Here is a 19,113-nt window from a genome sequence, read left to right on the forward strand (position 1 = left end):
GCTGGGTGAGGCTTTTCTGGTGTGCTGCGGTCTCCCACTCTGATTTCACACACAATACGTGCTTCTGCCTGCTGATGCTCTTGCAGAGAGCACGTGGTGAAATACACGGATTTATTACTACTGTAGGAAATACTAGGGACCAAATGCAAGGGTCCGGCTTTTTGTAGAGGTCCAGTCTGCTCCTGCACCAGGACGGTGCAGGCGGGAGGTTTAAAAGCGGCTGAAACTCGATACTAGCATTCAGTCAGCTGATCGGAGCCAGCCCAGCGAGAGCCACAGCCGGCGAGGTTCAGCCGACCACGAGGTTCAGCAGAGATTAGGAAGCTCAGAGGGAAACGTACAGGGACAGCGTGATTCCCGGCGTGTCCCGAACCCCGAAGCCCCGGCAGCCATTGCGAGAGAGCGGCTGACGTGGCGGGGGGCGTTCCCACGGTGACGGCGACCACGCTGCCTCCCCTTGCCTTGAAAAAACCTTTGGGAGGGCAGCCCACCAGGTGCAGAGAGGAGCAACCGGCTTGTGCAGCGGGTGAGTCCCACCCACACTGTGCTGCGGCAGCGGGTGTGGTACCTTGTGCAGCAGGGTGCAGAGAGCACTTGTTGCTTGTCAGTCCCTCTAACTTATTGCCAGCGTCCCAGACTGCTGATGACCATGGTCGCCTCCAGAAGGAGAGCTTGTCTCAAAAAGACTGCGGCAACGCAGGCTGAGGTTCTGTCCCGAACGGTTGATGTTCAGGTCTCCGGCTGCAAGGAGTGCCAGGGCCTGCTGCTGCCAGGGGAGGGAGGCCAGCACTCTACTTGTGTGAGGTGTGAGCAGGTGCAAGATCTGCTCGACATGGTTGTGAAGCTTAAGGAAGAGGTTGAGATACTGAGGTCCATCAGGGAGTGCGAAAGGGAGATCGACTGGTGGAGTAACACCCTGATGTGCCAGTCGGAAAGGCCCCAGGGAGGTACCCCCCAAAAGGAGATGGACCTCCTGCCCTCTCGGACAGAGGCAGAAGTCCTGAGACAGCCCCACCCTTGTCGCTGTCGGGCAGAGGTAGGGGACCTAAAAGACGACAAGGGTTGGAAGCTTATTCCAGTTCGGCATCACGGGCAGCCCCCCTCCCTGCCTGCTTTGCCTCCCCAGGTGCCCCTCTATAATAGGTTTGAGGCCCTGGATCTTGAAGAAGAGGTAGGTGAGGAGGTGGTTCCAAGCTTGCCTACAAGATCACATAGGAAGAGGCGGTTGACTTCACAACTTAAGACTGCCTCTGATAAGAAAGAAAGGTGATTGTAATAGGAAATTCCCTTCTGAAAGGAACAGAGGGCCCAATATGCAGAGTTGACCCTCATCTTAGGGAAGTTTGTAGTCTACCTCAAGCCCAGATCAAGGATATTGCTAGAGAGCTCCCCAGACTGGTGCACCCGACAGACTGCTACCCGCTGCTGGTCTTCCAGACAGATGGGAGAAAGCTGCTTCCCGTAGTCTGAGGGGAATGAAGAACGATTTCAAGGTCTTGGGAAGGATGGTGAAAGACTCAGGGGCCCAAGTGATCTTCTCTTTGCTCCTTCCATCTTCATGTGGCGATGTGGGATGGAATAGGAAAATTCAGTCTCTAAATGGTTGGCTCCAAGACTGGTGCTACAGGCAGGGCTTTGGATTTTTTGATAATGGTTGTTTTTATAAGACTCCAGTCTGGACAGTGTTATGCAGGAAAGGCTTATCTCACAGGGGCAAAAGGATGCTGGGGCAGGAATTAGCTGGGCTCATTTGGAGAGCTTTAAACTAGGCTTGAAGGCGGATGGGGTTGTAGCTGGGCTTGCCCCAGTGGGGCAGCATTCTAAAGTGGATGAGGACCGGATGGGCTCCTGTGCCCCTAGGGAGAAATTGGTGTGCTCTGCTCGCTCCCTGAAATGCCTGTACACCAATGCGCGCAGCATGGGGAATAAGCAGGAGTTAGAATCCTATGTTCGGTCGGGAGATTATGATCTGGTGGCAATTACAGAAACGTGGTGGGACAGCTCACATGACTGGAATGTGGTCATGGATGGCTACGCCCTTTTCAGGAAAGACAGGCCAGCCAGACGTGGTGGTGGAGTTGCTCTCTATGTGAGAGAGCAACTGCAATGTACTAAATTCTGCCCAGGAGCAGATGAGGAACGAGTTGAGAGTGTATGGGTCAGGATCAAGGGACAGGCTGGCAGGGGTGATACTATTGTAGGTGTCTATTACAGGCCACCAGATCAGGCTGAGGAAGTTGATGAGGCCTTCTATGCGCAGCTGAGAGTGGCCTCACAGTCACAGGCCCTGGTTGTTGTGGGTGATTTTAACTTCCCTGATGTTTGCTGGAAGGACCATTCAGCCAGCCAGCCACAGTCCAGGAGGTTCTTCCAGTGCATTGATGATGACTTCCTCATGCAGATGGTGGAGGAGCCAACTAGGAGAGGTGCACTGCTGGATCTCATCCTCACTAACAAAGAGGGTCTGGTCGAAGCAGTAAAGGTCGAGGGCTGCCTGGGTTGCAGTGACCACGAGATGGTGGAGTTCAGCATCTTGTGTGGCAGGAACAGAATAGCAAGTAGAATTGCAACCCTGGACTTTAGCAGGGCTAACTTCGGCCTTTTCAAGCAATTGCTAGGGGAAATCCCATGGGCAAGGCTGTTTGAAGGAAAAGGGGCCCAAGAGAGCTGAATTGCATTCAGAGATTGCTTCTTCCATGCTCAAGATCAGAGCATCCCCACATGTAGGAAGTCGAGGAAGGGAGCCAGGAGGCCTGTGTGGTTGAATAGGGATCTGTTGGGTATGCTCAAGCAGAAGAGGAGAGTTTACAGGTCATGGAAGCAGGGACTGGCCACTTGGGAGGAATATAAGGCTGCTGTTAGAGGATGTAGGAAGGCAGCTAGGGTAGCCAAGGCCTCCTTAGAATTACAGCTGGCGAGAGGGGTCAAGGACAGCAAAAAGAACATTTTCAAATACATGGCAGATAAAACTAATACCAGAGGCAGTGTAGGCCCACTGATGAATGGGGTGGCTGCCCAGGTGGCAGAAGATACAGAGAAGGCAGAATTGCTGAATGCCTTCTTTGTCTCTGTCTAGTCTGGTGGAGGCTGTCCTGGGGAGCCCTGTACCCCTGAGACCCCGGATGAAGCCAGGTTAATGGAGGAGTTTGCTTTAGTCAATGAGGACTGGGTTAGGGAGCAGTTAGGCAATCTGGACATCCACAAATCCATGGGTCCGTATGGGATGCATCCACGGGTGCTGAGGGAGCTGGCTGAAGTCATTGCTAGACCGCTCTTCATCATCTTTGCCCAGTCTTGGGAAACGGGAGAGGTGCCCGAGGATTGGAGGAAAGCAAATGTCACTCCAGTCTTCAAAAAGGGCAGGAGGGAGGACCTGAGTAATTATAGACCGGTCAGCCTCACCTCTGTCCCTGGGAAAGTAATGGAACAGCTTATCCTTGGTGCCATCTCAAGGCATATCAAGGATAAGAGGGTCATTAAGGGCAGTCAGCATGGCTTTACCAAGGGTAAGTCATGCTTGACCAACCTTATAGCCTTTTATGAGAATGTAACAAGGTGGATGGATGATGGCAGAGCGGTGGATGTGGTCTACCTTGACTTCAGTAAAGCCTTTGACACAGTCTCCCACAGCATCCTCACAGCTAAGTTGAGGAGGTGTGGTCTAGACAATAGAGTAGTGAGGCGGGTTGCAAACTGGCTTAAGGAGAGAAGCCAGAGAGTGGTGGTCAATGGTGCGGAGTCTAGTTGGAGGCCAGTATCTAGTGGAGTGTGTCAGGAGTCAGTACTGGGGCCAATATTATTCAATATATTCATTAACGATTTGGATGAGGAAATTGAGTGTACTATCAGCAAGTTTGCTGATGACACTAAGCTGGGAGGAGTGGCTGACACGCCAGAAGGCTGTGCTGCCATCCAGCGGGACCTGCACAGGCTGGAGAGTTGGGCGGGGGATAACCTGATGGAATTTAACAAGGGAAAGTGTAGAGTCCTGCATCTGGGCAGGAACAACGACAGGTTCCAGTATAGGTTGGGAAATTACATATTAGAGAGCAGTGTAGGGGAAAGGGACCTGGGGGTCCTGGTGGACAGCAGGATGACCATGAGCCAGCACTGTGCCCTTGTGGCCAGGAAGGCCAATGGCATCCTCGGGTGTATTACAAGGGGGGTGGTCAGTAGATCGAGAGAGGTCCTCCTTCCCCTCTACTCCGCCCTGGTGAGACCCAGTCTAGAGTATTGTGTCCAGTTCTGGGCCCCTCGGTTCAAGAAGGACAGGGAACTGCTGGAGAGAGTCCAGTGTAAGGCAACAAAGATGATTAAGGGAGTGGAACATCTCCCTTATAAGGAAAGGCTGAGGGAGCTGGATCTCTTTAGTTTGGAGAAGAGGAGACTGAGGGGTGACCTTATTAATGTTTACAAATATATAAAGGGTGAGTCCCACGAGGATGGAGCCAGGCTCTTCTCGGTGGCAAACAATGATAGGACAAGGGGTAATGGGATCAAGCTGGAACACAAGAGGTTCCACTTAAATTTGAGAAGAAACTTCTCAGTGAGGGTGACAGAGCACTGGAACAGGCTGCCCAGGGCGGTTGTGGAGTCTCCTTCCCTGGAGACATTCAAAACCCGCCTGGACATGTTCCTGTGCGACCTCACCTAGGCATTCGTGCTCCAGCGGGGGGATTGGACTAGATGATCTTTTGAGGTCCCTTCCAACCCCAAACATACTGTGTGTGTGATTCCATAGACATCTTACCAAACCATTGGGAGGTTTCAGTGTACGTTCCTGGAGAAGAGTCGGCATCACATCCCCCACCACCGTGCAGGTGTAACCACAACAGCCCTTCACCGAGATGGTCCCAGAGCAGCACTGAGAGCCACGTTCCCCCTGTATGAAAAGGATGTCTTCACAAGGTCGAGCCTACTGGCAAAATACAGATGGGTGGTTATTACAGGAAGGATTCAAGGTAACAAACCCATTAATAAGCTTTTCTATATACTTAGTGGCATACTAAGTATATAACTATATATAACTCATTAGGAAGGGCTTTTTTACACTTAGTGGTATACCCCAGGGGTCAGGGCAAGGCAATACTCTTTAATTGATCTATGAGCAGATGAAAACTTGCTCTTTAATAGCAGTTTGTCAGGGAGAAACACCGAAGTGAAGAGTAACTCCACAAGACATCATAATTTGAGGGGGGCTGTTAAAAAAAAAAAATCTTGGTGAAGGAATAGCTGACTGACATTGCAGAATATAGGACAAGAGGAAATGGTCTCAAGTTGCACCAGGGGAGGTTGGATATTAGGAAAAATGTCTTCACAGAAAGGGTTGTGAAGCATTGGAACAGGCTGCCCAGGGAAGTGGTGGAGTCACCATCCCTGGAGGTGTTTAAAAGAAGTGTAGGTGAGGTTCTTAAGGACATAGTATAGAGGTGGACTCAGCAGTGTTAGATTAATGGTTGGACTGAATGATCTGAAAGGTCTTTTTCAACCAAAATTATTCTATGATTTTATGAATATAAAGCAGGAGGCAGTTCAGCTTGTGGGACAAATGCTACAAAGTATCTCAGAACAGCAAAACCCTAAATAGCTCCAGCATTGCTCTATCACTTTGGAAAAGTTCGAATTTTACGCACGTTGATTCAACTCCACTGAATTTGGTAGCACCCTGCAGTGTTACCAGAGAGAATGATTTGACAGGGAAGTCCTTCTGCATCAAAACTGATTTCATTTTTTTCCTTCCTTCCACTTCATTTATACCCTGTGCTGTCTGCTCAGTCTTGCCTCTGCAAGTTTCTGTTGTTCTCTGACTTCATTTATTTGTAAGAAGCCTTCTGACCACTAGGTCCTGTGGATGTATTTAAATGTGCTAAGAGAACACAAATGCTCACCGGTCATAATGAACTGTGCCATGGTGAAAACACTCCATGGACAGTAGAGAAGGTCTGATGACCATGACAGTCCAGGCATTGACTTCATTTGATTTGAATCTAAACTCATGCAAATCTGTCAAATCAACATCACAAACCCCATAATTTTTTGTTTAACTCTTGGATTCTCCAGACTGATTTTGTCTTGTGTCTTAGAGTTGTTTCTGAATATCAAGAAAGAAAAAAATTAGAGATGTTATTTAATAATGGACATTTTATGCACTATTATTGCTTTACCCTTGTAAGAACATGAACTTTCAAAACATTTTCTCAAAACTAATAAAAAGAAAAGATGCCTGTCATAAAATTCAGCTGAAAGTAGCTCTGTGGAAAACCACAGAGTAAACCACACAAAAATAAATAATAAAAGAAAAAAAAAGACTGGTGTGATCTAATGAGTGTTGGTGTGGTTGGAGACTGGGAAATCAATCACTGCTTTTGGCTGTCTCTACACATTTCTTCCCATGCCCAGTTGTCCAAAGCTATTTCTCAAAATTCCTGTCTGAAGTCTCTGCCACCACTACACTTGTCCTTTGCGTAATAACTAGCACTGTCTTTTTTCTTTTCTAGAGAACTCTGAACATTTTATTCCTGTAAGAAGTGAATAGAATGGTAGGTATTATCTTGAAAGTATGAAACAGCACATTCTGCCCAAGAAATACTTTCTGAGTACTTCAGATAATCAGCTCTTCAGATGTTTGTACCGAGGCAGCTTCACAGCTCTGAAGAGTGCTGTGTGTCGTCTTTATCCCAAGACATAAATCTCACCAATCCTGAGGAAATCTCCTACCAGCCACTGCTCTCAGGAAAGGAGCCATATTCAGAAATCTTGACTCAGTGTTTAATTTTTTACTGAGCTATTTCATTGGAATTAAACATAATCCACAAAAAGAAAATAATAAGCATCTGGGCAAATGTGTCAGGGCAGGGATGTCCTGCAGTGGTGGGGTAACATTAAAAGAGCTACTCATAGCCCTTTTATTACCACCAATATATTTATCTTGAAAATGCTATGAGTAGAAAAACAGTATTTTTTTCTTCCAACAAACACTAAATAAAAATTCTTTCAAATGTAACCTCCTCACCAGTTACTTCACCTTATAGAGCTTCTGTATAGCTTCTTATAAATTTAATACATAATTACAGAGCTTATAGCTTCTTATAGCACCTGTTACTTCCCCTTATAGAGCTTCTTCTCCACCTGATAGCACTTCTGTAAAAGCAGCTGAATAGCACATAGCAACTTAAGTTTACTCAGGACTTCATGAATATTGCATCCTTTCTCAGGGCAATCCAAAGAAGAAGCCACCGAGCTGATCCAGAAAGGTTAAATGACAGCAAGCCCAAGTGCCCCAAGGTGTTTGGAGCCGTGGTTCCTTCGCACTGCCCGTGCCTCTGCTGATCTGCTCATTCCCACCCTCTGGATTTTTCCATGAGATCATGATTCTGCTGTTAGCAAGCCAGAAGTGACAAGTCACATATTGTGATATAGTGCTGCTCCTACAGAACCTCAGGAGATCAACAACAGTTCTGATATACACCTCCTGGAAGACATATACACCTACATCCCTATATGAACCTATAATTCATGTATATATATGTGTGTGTGTGTGTGTGTGTGAAAACTCAAAGTGGAAGCACATTTTCTTGCTAATAATGTAATCAGAAATGCAGGCAAACTTCCATACAATGGGGATTTGGAGCTACCAAGGAGTAAGGCTGCTTTAAAATAAAAGCAGACAACCCCCAGCATCCTGATGTGCTAAAGCTGCAGCTCTTGTGTATTTAAAGTAGTTGTGAGACACAGCAAAGGCATTTGAGGGGCAGAAACCAGAGCACCCTGGACAGGAGCCCATAACACCCCAGCACAGGCGGAACAGGTCTGTGAGCTGCTGTCCAAAGGGAAACAGGAAAAAACACCGGCACACAGCCTAGAGAAACCAAAGGCAAAACAGGAACTAGAGCACTACCCAAAACAAGGAAATAAAAGCAACTTTTCAGGCGGACCCCACAGGGAAGGAAGCTGGAACTCCCCAGCACAGAGCTTGCCATCTGCCCTCATCAGGAAAACAGTCGTGTCAAAGAGCCACTTGGGTCCAGCAGCAATTTCTCCATCTGTCTGGTAAAACAATCTTTCAGGGTATGGCTTCTTTTAAATTAAGTGGTTCAGTGAAAAGAACATAACTTCCTCACCTCACACAGCTCTAGCGGTTTTCTAAATATACAAACAAATGCAAGCTTAATTATCCCGATTACTTACCATAAAATTATTACTTGTTTATTTCCCTTGGTCTACTCTGATTGGAATCCTAATTAAATTTAATTACTGCATGACCTATTCCTATTGTTTCTTCAGGCCTTTGAGTTTGGTGCTGCTCTCAGGATTAATTATGGACCTGTTAGCATGGTATCCGCTGAATTTGCTATGTGTTAGCTGCAGCACAGCAACTGCTAATCTGAATGATTTTACTCCACAGGTAAGAGAAATGTATTTGGCCAATTGCTGTTGAGCAGTTGAATGAAAGTAGCTTGTTAATCCCTGGCATGTCCATGTCCTCAATTACACTGGTGGGAATCAGGACCAGTTTGACAGGTGAAATCTGTCTGCCAGTAGTATAGTCTGATCTGAAGTCTGATCTAATATTTCCCTGCCTTAAAGAATATTGTTGTGATTGCCTGGGGCTGAAGCATTCAGATGTGCCTTGACATGGACTGGGAACATCTTGGGTGCTGCCTTTTCTGTTTCCAGCAAGCGGACACAAGAGGACACAGACCCACCATCTACATGAGGGGTCTCTTTCCTTGACTCTTCAAGTCAAAAAGGAAAAAGTGACTTAGTGCAGGAGTGTAATTCGGCAGCTAAATTACGTGCTGTGACCATTACAAATTCTTATTTTCCTGATTACTGTAGGACTAAATAAGTGATTTCTGAATACGTCTTTTCTCTTCCTTGTGCCCATGAGGCCATACTGTCCCTGCTCTCCCAGCCTCCTTGATGCTTTTTCTTTAGGCACATTGATGTGAACAGCTGGGCTACAGTTAAATACATGAACTCCTGCATTTGGGATTACATCCAAATACTGTTCTACCTAAATTAATTCCTACTTAAGCCTTCCTATGTGGCATATTGTTTTGGCCTTCACTGTGCTATTTTAGTTGTTGCACACCATGAAGAAGTATCACACTGGAGGGTAATTTGCAAAAATACCTGCAACTATAAACCTGTGTAAACCCCAAGAAAATTCTAAGATCAGAACATAATATAGGATATTCGATATACGAAGCCTCCCCAAGTCCAATTGGTGTTGAGTGGCCAAGGCTGAAATTCTCTTCCAGTTGAAGAAATAAGTAATGGTTCCCACCCTGAAATAGGTCTCCTTCTGGGGAAGATTTCTGTAGGTGCTCTCCCCTGAGCCAACACTGGACTGTCTACTGGAAGACCATCTGATCTGGATGAAGACTCTGACCTTCCTTCTGCAGCACAGTTCATTGAGAGTGCAGGAGTGATGCACAGGTTAGATTAGACACCTAGAAGAGCTGTGTTAACCAGTGTCACCTCCTCTAACGAGGAGCTATTACGATCACATTGGCTACATCCCCCTGATTGTACATAGGCTTCAGCTGCTGGTCTGACACCATGGGAAAGCTGCTTTATGACAGCATGTGCTGAGACCACTTTTTGAACAAAAGTCTCAACATTGTGAAGTGCCCTTGAATAAACTTTGGATATTTTCTTTTCCCAATGCAATAGGTGTGCTGAAATATTGCTTTGAGGCTGGAGGGCTTAGGAGAACACCCAGATTGTCTGTCAGTGGGCCTGTCATCACTGTTGAGTTGTGGTGATGGGAAAGCAGACTCTATCTATATTTCTGTCCATAATGCAATGGCCTTTTGAACCAATATCAGAAGACTCTGATAAATAGGCATTGCTTTCCTTGACTGCATGGTAGACTGAAGACGCTTTTATTCAAATGCAGATAAAATCCTCCTATTGTGGAACTTCATATAGCAGCCTGGGCTGCCTTGCAATCTAACGTGACGTGTGACAAGTTAAACTTGCTGCTCGGGATTCAAGAACTCAAAATAGATTATTGTATCCTTCTGAGCCCCATTTCTTACAGCTGGATGTGACTGAGGAGTGTTTACTTATTCCAGAAATTCTGATTGTGGTATGAACTGGTAAACACAGAGAACAGTCTAATGACTTGCATGGAACTGAGAAAATGCACATGTTCTTTTTGTGTGTTTAATTGACAATGCAGCCCAGCAAACGTAGGTGCAGCCTGGCCAGTTCGGGTGTGCTCACTTGCCTGGAAGCCCTGCAGCCCATCCAACAGGCTTGGTTTGATTCCTACAGATGCTGAGTGAGGAGAGGTCACCTCTGGGCTAGAAAATCAAATTTCTGTGGGTGAATTCCACCCACAACCAGCTCATAGTAGGACCAGTTCACAGGAGTGTAGGTTATTGTTTGGGGCAAGATCTACCTTTAACCGGCAAATTATCTAGGTGAAAGTATAATAGAATTGTCTTTCCTGTAGTCCTTGGTGCTCTCTGAAGGTCCAGTGTGTTCTGTAGAGACACAAAAATACTGTGAGCTTGCCACGAGCAGCAGACAGGAAAAAAAAAAAAAAAGAAAAGAAGATGTCATTTAGATTAAAAGCTGCAAAAAATATCCAGGTTTTCTGAGTCCCGTCTTTCTTGGGGTAAAAGGAGGAAAAATCTCTTAAGTTACACAAAGGAAATATCACATAGAGAAGTTTCTTCTTCCTGTGCATGCACCTTCCCTTGTAGCTCCTGGGCCATACTGGGGGTAGTAGGAGAGTTCTTTGAGACTTTTATTTCACACTCTTGTTTGTTTGTTTGTTTTGTACTGTTTCATGCCTTGATTTTTTTTTTCCCTCAAATGACAGTGCTTCTCTTTTTTTTGTTGACAAATCATTTCCGATCACTTGAGTGGTTGATACTGCTGAATACTGTATTTAGCAATTAGTAACTGTGGGACAAAAGGTTCCTCAGATACAGCCTGCTACAATTTTTGATCAGTAAGATTGTTTTCACTTTCAGAAAAACTACTCATTTGAGGCTTATGTTACTGCTTTTTTGCCCCCTCCCCCCCTTTTTTTTTTCTCTCCCTAACACCATGAACACGGACATATTTTAACACTGGGATCTTCTCTATAGATTTTACCTTTTCCATTGTGGCAGTTCATTTACACTTTGCTGTCACTGGGGCATTATGAATGCAAAGATTAATTTGTGAAGCTGATCAGGGGGTCTGGGTTTTAGCAAAGCAATAAAAATGCAAAAGCAACTTGTAAACTTTTGTAGTTTCACTGCTGAGTTCTCCTCTTTACTATTTGTATTAATTAGATTGTGTGTAAATCAAACACATATAAATGTCAGTGACAACAGTAGTTAGCAGAAATTTAAGTGAGCTTCTCTTTCCTTCTCTGCTGTATTTTCCCCTTCTGATTTCGCTATGAAGGAGCAGTGAAATGAAGGACTGCAGGATTTCCTTCCCCTTTGTTAAAAAAATGTGCAAAGAAGCAGAAAACTTTAAGCAGGAATGAGAATGATAGGGACGAATGGGTAAGAATTGGGAAAACAAAGGGAGGAAAATTCGAAAAACATAATTAGATTTGGGAATATGTAAGAGAAAAGGGAAGCCTCTGCATGGTAGTACTCAATCCAGGGATTATTTTAGTATTTACTACTTATTTATTCCTCATTAAAATGCATCCTCTGTGTTCATTACATTTCAGCAAAACGATTCAGCCATTCTTACTACCTAATGTTAATGTCACACACTAACAATAATCAGTGGTCACTTGCTCTGGAAAACACTCAGGCACCTGTACCGTTCTGAAGCTAAGGAATGGTGGCTACCAGCAGCTATTTAACCCTCTGAAACCTGTTTATTACTCAATATACCTAAAACTACTAATTAGTGCCAGGCTTGCCTTGCGATAAAGAGTTGTCATTTTATGAGATCAAGATGGCTGTGGATGACAGAGGCAGGGACACTCCAAGTCTTTGCTAATAAGAATCCTTTGCCTACAAGCACAGCAAAATATAATAACCTGTTGGCAGTTCGTGTCTCACATTGATGATTAACACATCTGCTCCTGGATCAAACAGGCCACAGGCTGGGTGTCATTCTTCTCGGTGAAGAGGTGGGATCCTCACAGATGGTTCTTCACTTGTCCTTTGGGAGGTGGGAGTTGCTCCTGTCTCTCATAGCCAGTAAAGTCCTGTGCTACCTGCAGTTTAATTTCCATTAGCTTCTGTATGTAACTGGCTGATGTGTTACAGGTGTTGGCAAGGATATCTGGTAAGACGCTGAAATCGTCCTGTTTTCAAGTTACCTCATCCCAATTTCCTGTGAAAGCTTTTTGCATGAACTACGGTTTCATTTCAACAAGCAAGGAGTAACACACCTAAAAATCCCAAGTAGCAGCAAAAGATGTTCCACCTCAGCAGCTCTCAGCGAAAGCAGCATTTCAGAGCTCCTGCCGGGCACAGCTGAGGGGTCGGTGAGTCTGTGCCGTGGGGCTGTGCTGGTGCTGCTGGGCTGAAGCAGGGCTCATGGCTGGCATTTCCAAATTTTCTGGTTTCAAGTCAGTGGGCAACTTTTAAATACCCAAGCAGAGTCCTCAAATGCAACAGATCAGACATAATACTTTCATTCTTTTCATCTCAAGCATTTGCCTTGTGTGCAGTGACTTGCGCACACTTCTCAAGAGGAGAAAATGATGACAGTCAGCTATTTCTTGGAAATGAGTGTGTTTATTGGCAAATAAGATTCTCATAAGCACGAATACCATACAGAGCCAATTTCCTTTGTCACGTTTCCAAACCTGGCCTTCAACTAGCATTCTGTCCAAAAAGTGGTCTTCTGGTTTTCTTTCTTACTTACAAATGTGACTTTTACTGTCTGCATAGCTTTCTGCTGAAATTCTGCCTGTTCTATAATGCACACACACACATAAGCCAGAACTAATTAATTTCCAGTGTTAGTGTTTATGTTCAATCTAGTCCTTGGCAGCCACTACCATTGTTTTAGGTCTGACTGAGCAGTGGGATATTTAATTGTTTGCTCATTTAGTCTGAAGAGAGAGCAGCCAGCAAAACCGTAAAATCCAGTGAGAATTGTATGTGATCAGCTTGAAAAACAAAAATATATTTGCTGGATTTCACCCAGCCTCCTGCAAAACAATGCATTCGGAGAAGGGCTGCTGCCTTCGTGTGCTGAACGGAAGACTCCGCACAGCAGAGATCCTCTGCACCACCTCTGCAGCGGCTGGGGCCTTCAGCTGGCCCCAGCCCCTTCCCTGCTGCTGCTGCTGCTGCTTGCTCCTGTCACCATGCATTCCCACCAAGGGAACTGCATGATGAAAAAAATTAAAAAAAAAAAAAAAACCACAGAAGACCTCTGCAGAAGTAATCTATTTTTTTAAATGCTATTTAATACTTTTTTTTTTTTTTTTTTTTAATGTGTTAATCTCCTGCATGGAAGTGGTCTTTTGAGCAATTGCACGAACATGGCTGAGGAGCACAGCAAGGTCAGGGGTGATGGATTGCTTAGGCTGGGGGGACAAACACATAACATGTTAAGGCAAGGATTGCCACCAACTGTGAAACTGGTACATGAGACTTAACAGGAGGAAAACCCCGGATCTTGCTTTCCTCGCTGGTTCTGTGCCTCACATTGCCCATCTCTGCATTCCGGAGAACCACCTTAAGACGTTATTTAATACCAGAAGAAGCTCTGAGGTTCCCAGGAAGACAATGCCATTTATAATAGAGGTTTTGTTTACTTCTAATGCCTACAGGTTATACATCAATAGGACCTATTCCGCCACTGCAGTCACTCTGTAAAGATACTGTATAAGTGTTTCCACTAAATAAATGATTGGATGAACTAATATAATTTGCATAATTATTTCATATCTATAATTTATAAGTTTTCAACACCCATTAACTCATAATTCACAACAGCAATTTATTTCTCTGCACTCATCCAGTATTTATCTGTCTACTACAAATAGCAGTGGCCTATTTTTGGCCAGCACGAGTAAAGAAATTAATAGACTGACTTCATGATTATTTATTACTTGTTGGCCTTCTAGCAGTAACTATGAGAGTTCCGACAGCCCGACATCTGTCTTTTGACAGGCATAGCATCTCACCTTTTTGGTCTTGAGCATAGATCTGAGAGAAGTTCAGCCTTCCCATAGTTGCTGCATGCTATAATTTTATCACAGACCTAAATGTTTTTGAAGCTGTGAATACCACACATGGTAAGAGTGCCTGTTTGAGACTCAGATAATCTTACTTTTCAGGCAATGAAAAGAGAGCACTCCAGAGCACCTCAGCTCGGCAGCTACTCTGGCTTCTCCTTCAAGGGGCTGCTGACTATGAGGAAGGGCAGTTGCCAAAGTACCTTAAACTTGTGGCACTGACAGCTTTCCTGTCATGCTTTCTAACACCCATCTTCATATTTTAGTACTAGAAAATGTATTAAATTGACAGTGGTCCTTACTGGAATATGTGCAACAAACTGGCAGTTAACTCCTTTGGTCCAGCGGCATTTCTGTTGCAGTTGCCACTGTGGAGCTGAGTGGGGCAAACACGGAAAACAAAAGCTACTAAGTTCCCCCTGGGCAGCGTCCTTCAGGCAGAAGGGCATGGAGCCGACTCTGCTTTGCCCTGCCTGGAGCAAATTGTGCCCGAGCATGGGGACAAGAGCTGTGCAGTGTGGTTTAAACTTGTATCCCTGCTGCCCGGCTGGTGAGCCAGGTTTGAGCCAGCGCCTGCCTGCTGCCTCAGTTCCCCCACCTGGCAAGCCTGCTGGCTTGCACCAGGGTCTTTGAACAACCAAGTAATTTGGATTTAAATGGGATCTTGAGACCCAAGTACAACCTTGATGTTACCCCTTGAGTACCAGAGTACTGCAAAACCCAATCTGAATAACACTGTCAGATAAATAAACTGCTGTATTATTTCAGCCTCCTGAATGGCATTTCTCTTCCTTGCCATTAATTGCCCATGAATCATCTTTAGTTAAGTTTAGGGCAGTGAGTAACTCAATGATGCAACAGAAGCTACAGCTCGGAATTAATCTCTTCAGGCACCAGAAATAAAGTGTGATAGCACTGATTGATCTATTGTTAAAATAACTGCAGTTTAGAGCAAGATTTTATATTTAAAGGTTTTTGTTTCCCAGGACTTCAGCAAAAGTATTTTCTTCACCTGATTGAGGTGGTAGAATGATTAGGGCTCACCTCCGCATGGAAATACACTGGAAGGGCTATTCCTGAATAACTGTGTCTGATGCAGAAACAAGAGTTGTAATTATTATTCCAGAATAATTATTTTTAATAGCTATTTTGGTTTAAGTCTCCATGCAGCCACGCAATTTCTGAATTAGCTCTGAATATGGATTACAGTCCGTCCAAAAAAGCCCTCCTATTCTGAAATAGGAACATCCAGAGACGACGTACGCCCAAATAATGTTCTGGAATAGCTATTTCAGAGACTTTTCAAGTGCTGAGGAGCCCTGAGGGCAGGCAATCTGAGGTCTTCCAACACCATCAGGGTGGCCAAGTTTTGCATCGCTGACATGCAAAGTGCTGTCAGACCCAGGGCGGAGAAAGCTGCTGCAACCAGCCCTGCGTGGAGCTCCTGGAAGGGTTTGGGGTGAGGGGTTTATTGCAGAGAAATGGATCCTGTCCCTGAGCACACATCTCCCAGCTCGCAGATCTGTGTACGCGTGAAGCTGAATGGGCCCGTGTCTGTTGGTCATGCCAGGATATTTGAGCTTGACCTCCTCTCTTTCTTGTGTTTTGGCAGACTGGCAGTCATTTTTATAGAGATAGCCTGAATACATACTGAAAATATACATTTTAATTTCTGCTTCTCATTTGCTCTATAATGCCTTACACTTAAAGAACTCCTCTGCATCCCTTTTCAGAGGGCCAAAATTCAGCATGGCATGTTCTCTATTAACTTGAAAACTGCTTACCTTAATGTTTCAGATTTTTTTTTTGAAAGAACACTAAGGGCACGGGTGTCTCAAACAGATCTGTGACTCTAGAAAAAGAGGTAAGCTCTTAGAGAAAAATTGCTTTTCTTTTCTCTTTCCTGTTCTCTTTCCTCACCTGTCACAGAGATCTGAAGAAAAACTGAAATAAAACTTTCATGTGAATAATTTTTTCTCAAACTGCACAGTGAGATAATTATTTGAGTTTTATTTACAGTATAATGAATGTATAAATGAAAGTATAAAAGATTTGTATATTCATTTTCCTACCTTCCTCTATAGCAATACAATTTTTCTCTCTGTTGCATTGCAACCTATTTACATATGCAATTATAGCTTTCCATTTTGCTAGTGAGTCAACAGCCATGCCTTGTTTTCAGTGTTTCTATTATTTTCCTCTTATTGCAGATATATGTTAACAAGTACAGTATAAATCTAAGTTTAGATTCCTCATACCTGTGAATGCAATATGAATTGTATTTGTCATAACCCCAAATAAAAATATGTTTATTTCTTAAAGATGTATAGAAGTTTTTTTCATCTACCCAATATACAAGATATCTTTAATTTCTGAAGAAATTAATAAAGGGCTGTTTTGATAAGCGTGTAACTACTTCAGATATTTCTAATTTCCTCTATATTTCCATTATTCTGGAAGAGACTTCTGGGAAATTTTATACTTCTGCACATTTTCTTGTAGAAACTGTCCCTCTCTTGCCTTGGTAGGAGTCCAGTAGCCCCCTCGCATCCTTGAAGTCAGGTGGGCAGAACAGACCCAAGTAAACGGCTGAGGACATTTGATGATGCTGGGATGTCATTTGGGCAGGTGACACCAGCCCCACAGGAGCTGGTGGGTGGCTACACTCCTGCTCTGCTCTCTCCAGAAACCCACAGCACGTGCTCCCAGCAGGACCTGACCAACTTCCAGTCCAACAAAAACCTCTCGAGAGCTGCCAAGCAAATCTGCGGGTCCCTGATGCGATAGCGCTGAGGGCATCACCAGCACCATACAGCCCCATATGTAGGTACCTGACATGAGCCAGACTAGGGTGGTAATTATGAAAATGTGATATTAATACAGGTTGTTTTGCTGTTGTTCTTTAGGTAGGTGGGTCCTTGATCTGCTTCTCAGCACAGACATGCAAAAGGTTAAGCAGTAAAAGGAGTTAATGCAGCCCCAGGAGTCATTGTGGATAAACGTAATGAAATACGAAACAGAAATGTAAAATTAGAGTTTGCTTAGGAAGAGCTACAGAACAATGCAGAAAACATTATGTTGGTTATGTAGTTACAGAAATTCACGGTACAGTTGCATCTTGAGTGTCATGTGCTCTTTTCTCATCTTATACAGTGAAACAGAACATGGTCCAGGAGATGATGACAACATCTGACTATGGTCATGACGATGCCATGGAAAGCATGAATGGAGACAAATCATATGAAGGGACTATGGCTCATTACCTTGAAAGAGGCAAGAGTGATGCCATATTTGAGAGAAGACTTTAAAACCATGAATAGCATGGATACAAGAATTAGGGAGCGTTCAATGAAATCATCAGGCAAAGTTTTGGAAAAAGAAAGAAACAAAAGGGTTTTTTGCGCACTGGAAAACTGAAATGTGAACATGTGTTACTGCAGGATGTGAGGGGCTGTGTTTTGTCAAGGGTTAACAGCTCCACTAAGTAGGAGATTGCTGGAAGCCAAGGGCAAGGTGTACTTGGAGGAACACCATGCTATATTGTAATGTATTTCCCCTAAGGAGCAGCTTTTATTCAGGGTCTGCATGAATCTTTTCTGCAGTTTTTGTTTGTTTGTTAGTTTTCAGATGTTGTTATATTCTGTAACATAGGATCACTAAAAGGGAAATAGATGCTTCAGATTAATATAAAAATAATAAATCATTTTCATTTGAGGCATCCACAGAAAGCTCAACTATATTACGTTTAGTAAGTTTACCCAGAGGGGGCCCAGATGAATCTATGGGACATCATGTACACTACTGTTGTTATTGAACAAATAATTATCTGTAAAAAGGGAATTTCAGTGCCTGTGGTACAACCTATTCATTTTAAGTTTAATAAAAAAAATCTGTAAGAGGTCTTCTTCAAAGCTTATGCTTACATGTCCTAATTTTATGAGTCCCTACCTGCTTTGGAGGACTGCAGATATCAGAAATAGCAGGGTGGAGGGAGGGATACAGCAGGTTGCAAAAAGACTGAAGTGCTCAAGTGCCCCGTGATCTCTCAGGTGGCTGAGCCCTGGCTCTCCTCCCCTTGCTGCTGCCCTCTCTGCACACATACCCCTGAGGGATCTCACACCATATTTCTCATGAGGCATAACTAAGTGCTAATTTTGACAAACACAAGATGGTTACACCATCGTGGGGGTGGGGTTTCCCTTGCACTGAGCGCACTTACCCAGGCAATACAGCTATAGTGAAGAGATAAAACTGTACAGAAACAATATGAACCTTGATAAAGTCCATCTAAGTGCATGTGTATGTGTTGAAATATGATCCAATTATTGCCTGAAATTGTGAAGAGAGCAGCCATCGTGTTTCATGCAATCTGTCTCGGAGATGAGGGAGATGAGAGGTTGCACAGATGTTTGCTTTTTTAATTGCTGTTTTTAGAAGGATAAAAGGTATCTGCCTATTCACAAAAGCACTTTTTTTTTTTTTTTTAAATATGGTGGGAGATGAAAGAGCCCTTTAAAGTGGATGGGGTGATTACTATTACTGCTTCATTTCAGATCAGGGTGAGGACTCTAATCACTGACGTTTGGAGTCCAACTCAGTGACCTTGACTGTTCAAAGCACTCAGAGCCAACCCCATGAGCAGAGCTGTCCCTTCCCAGGCAGGCTGGTGGCCAGGCCACCGCCACAGGTCAGGGAGAGATGGGTCCTGGTCCTGCCTGCTCAGCACTGTTCTGGGTGGGCAGGATGGTTGCCCCTCCCCACTGGAAGAGGTCTTTTTGGTCCTTCAGGAGCAAGGACAGTTTTTGATGGTAGAACAGGAATGCAAATGGATTGGATTTTTTATTTTTAGTTCTCATGTTACCTATCCAGCACTAGTGATTACTATGCTCTGAATGTACCTTTTTCTTTTCCTCTTCCTGCTGTATAACCATAGTCACTGCTCTGCA

General features: G+C 44.3%; 1 long non-coding RNA gene across 1 annotated transcript; it reads left to right on the forward strand.

Annotated features, from left to right (window-relative positions):
- The first annotated feature begins 292 nt into the window (after nt 1-292).
- LOC139827629 (uncharacterized) lies at nt 293-7,694 on the forward strand. The gene is made up of 4 exons (XR_011738506.1): nt 293-526; nt 4,742-4,961; nt 6,498-6,539; nt 7,215-7,694. It is a non-coding gene; the product is annotated as an uncharacterized lncRNA (long non-coding RNA).
- Nucleotides 7,695-19,113: the final 11,419 nt, after the last annotated feature.

This window comes from Patagioenas fasciata, chromosome 3 (assembly GCF_037038585.1).
Source record: "Patagioenas fasciata isolate bPatFas1 chromosome 3, bPatFas1.hap1, whole genome shotgun sequence".
In the NCBI taxonomy this organism is placed as follows: domain Eukaryota; kingdom Metazoa; phylum Chordata; class Aves; order Columbiformes; family Columbidae; genus Patagioenas; species Patagioenas fasciata.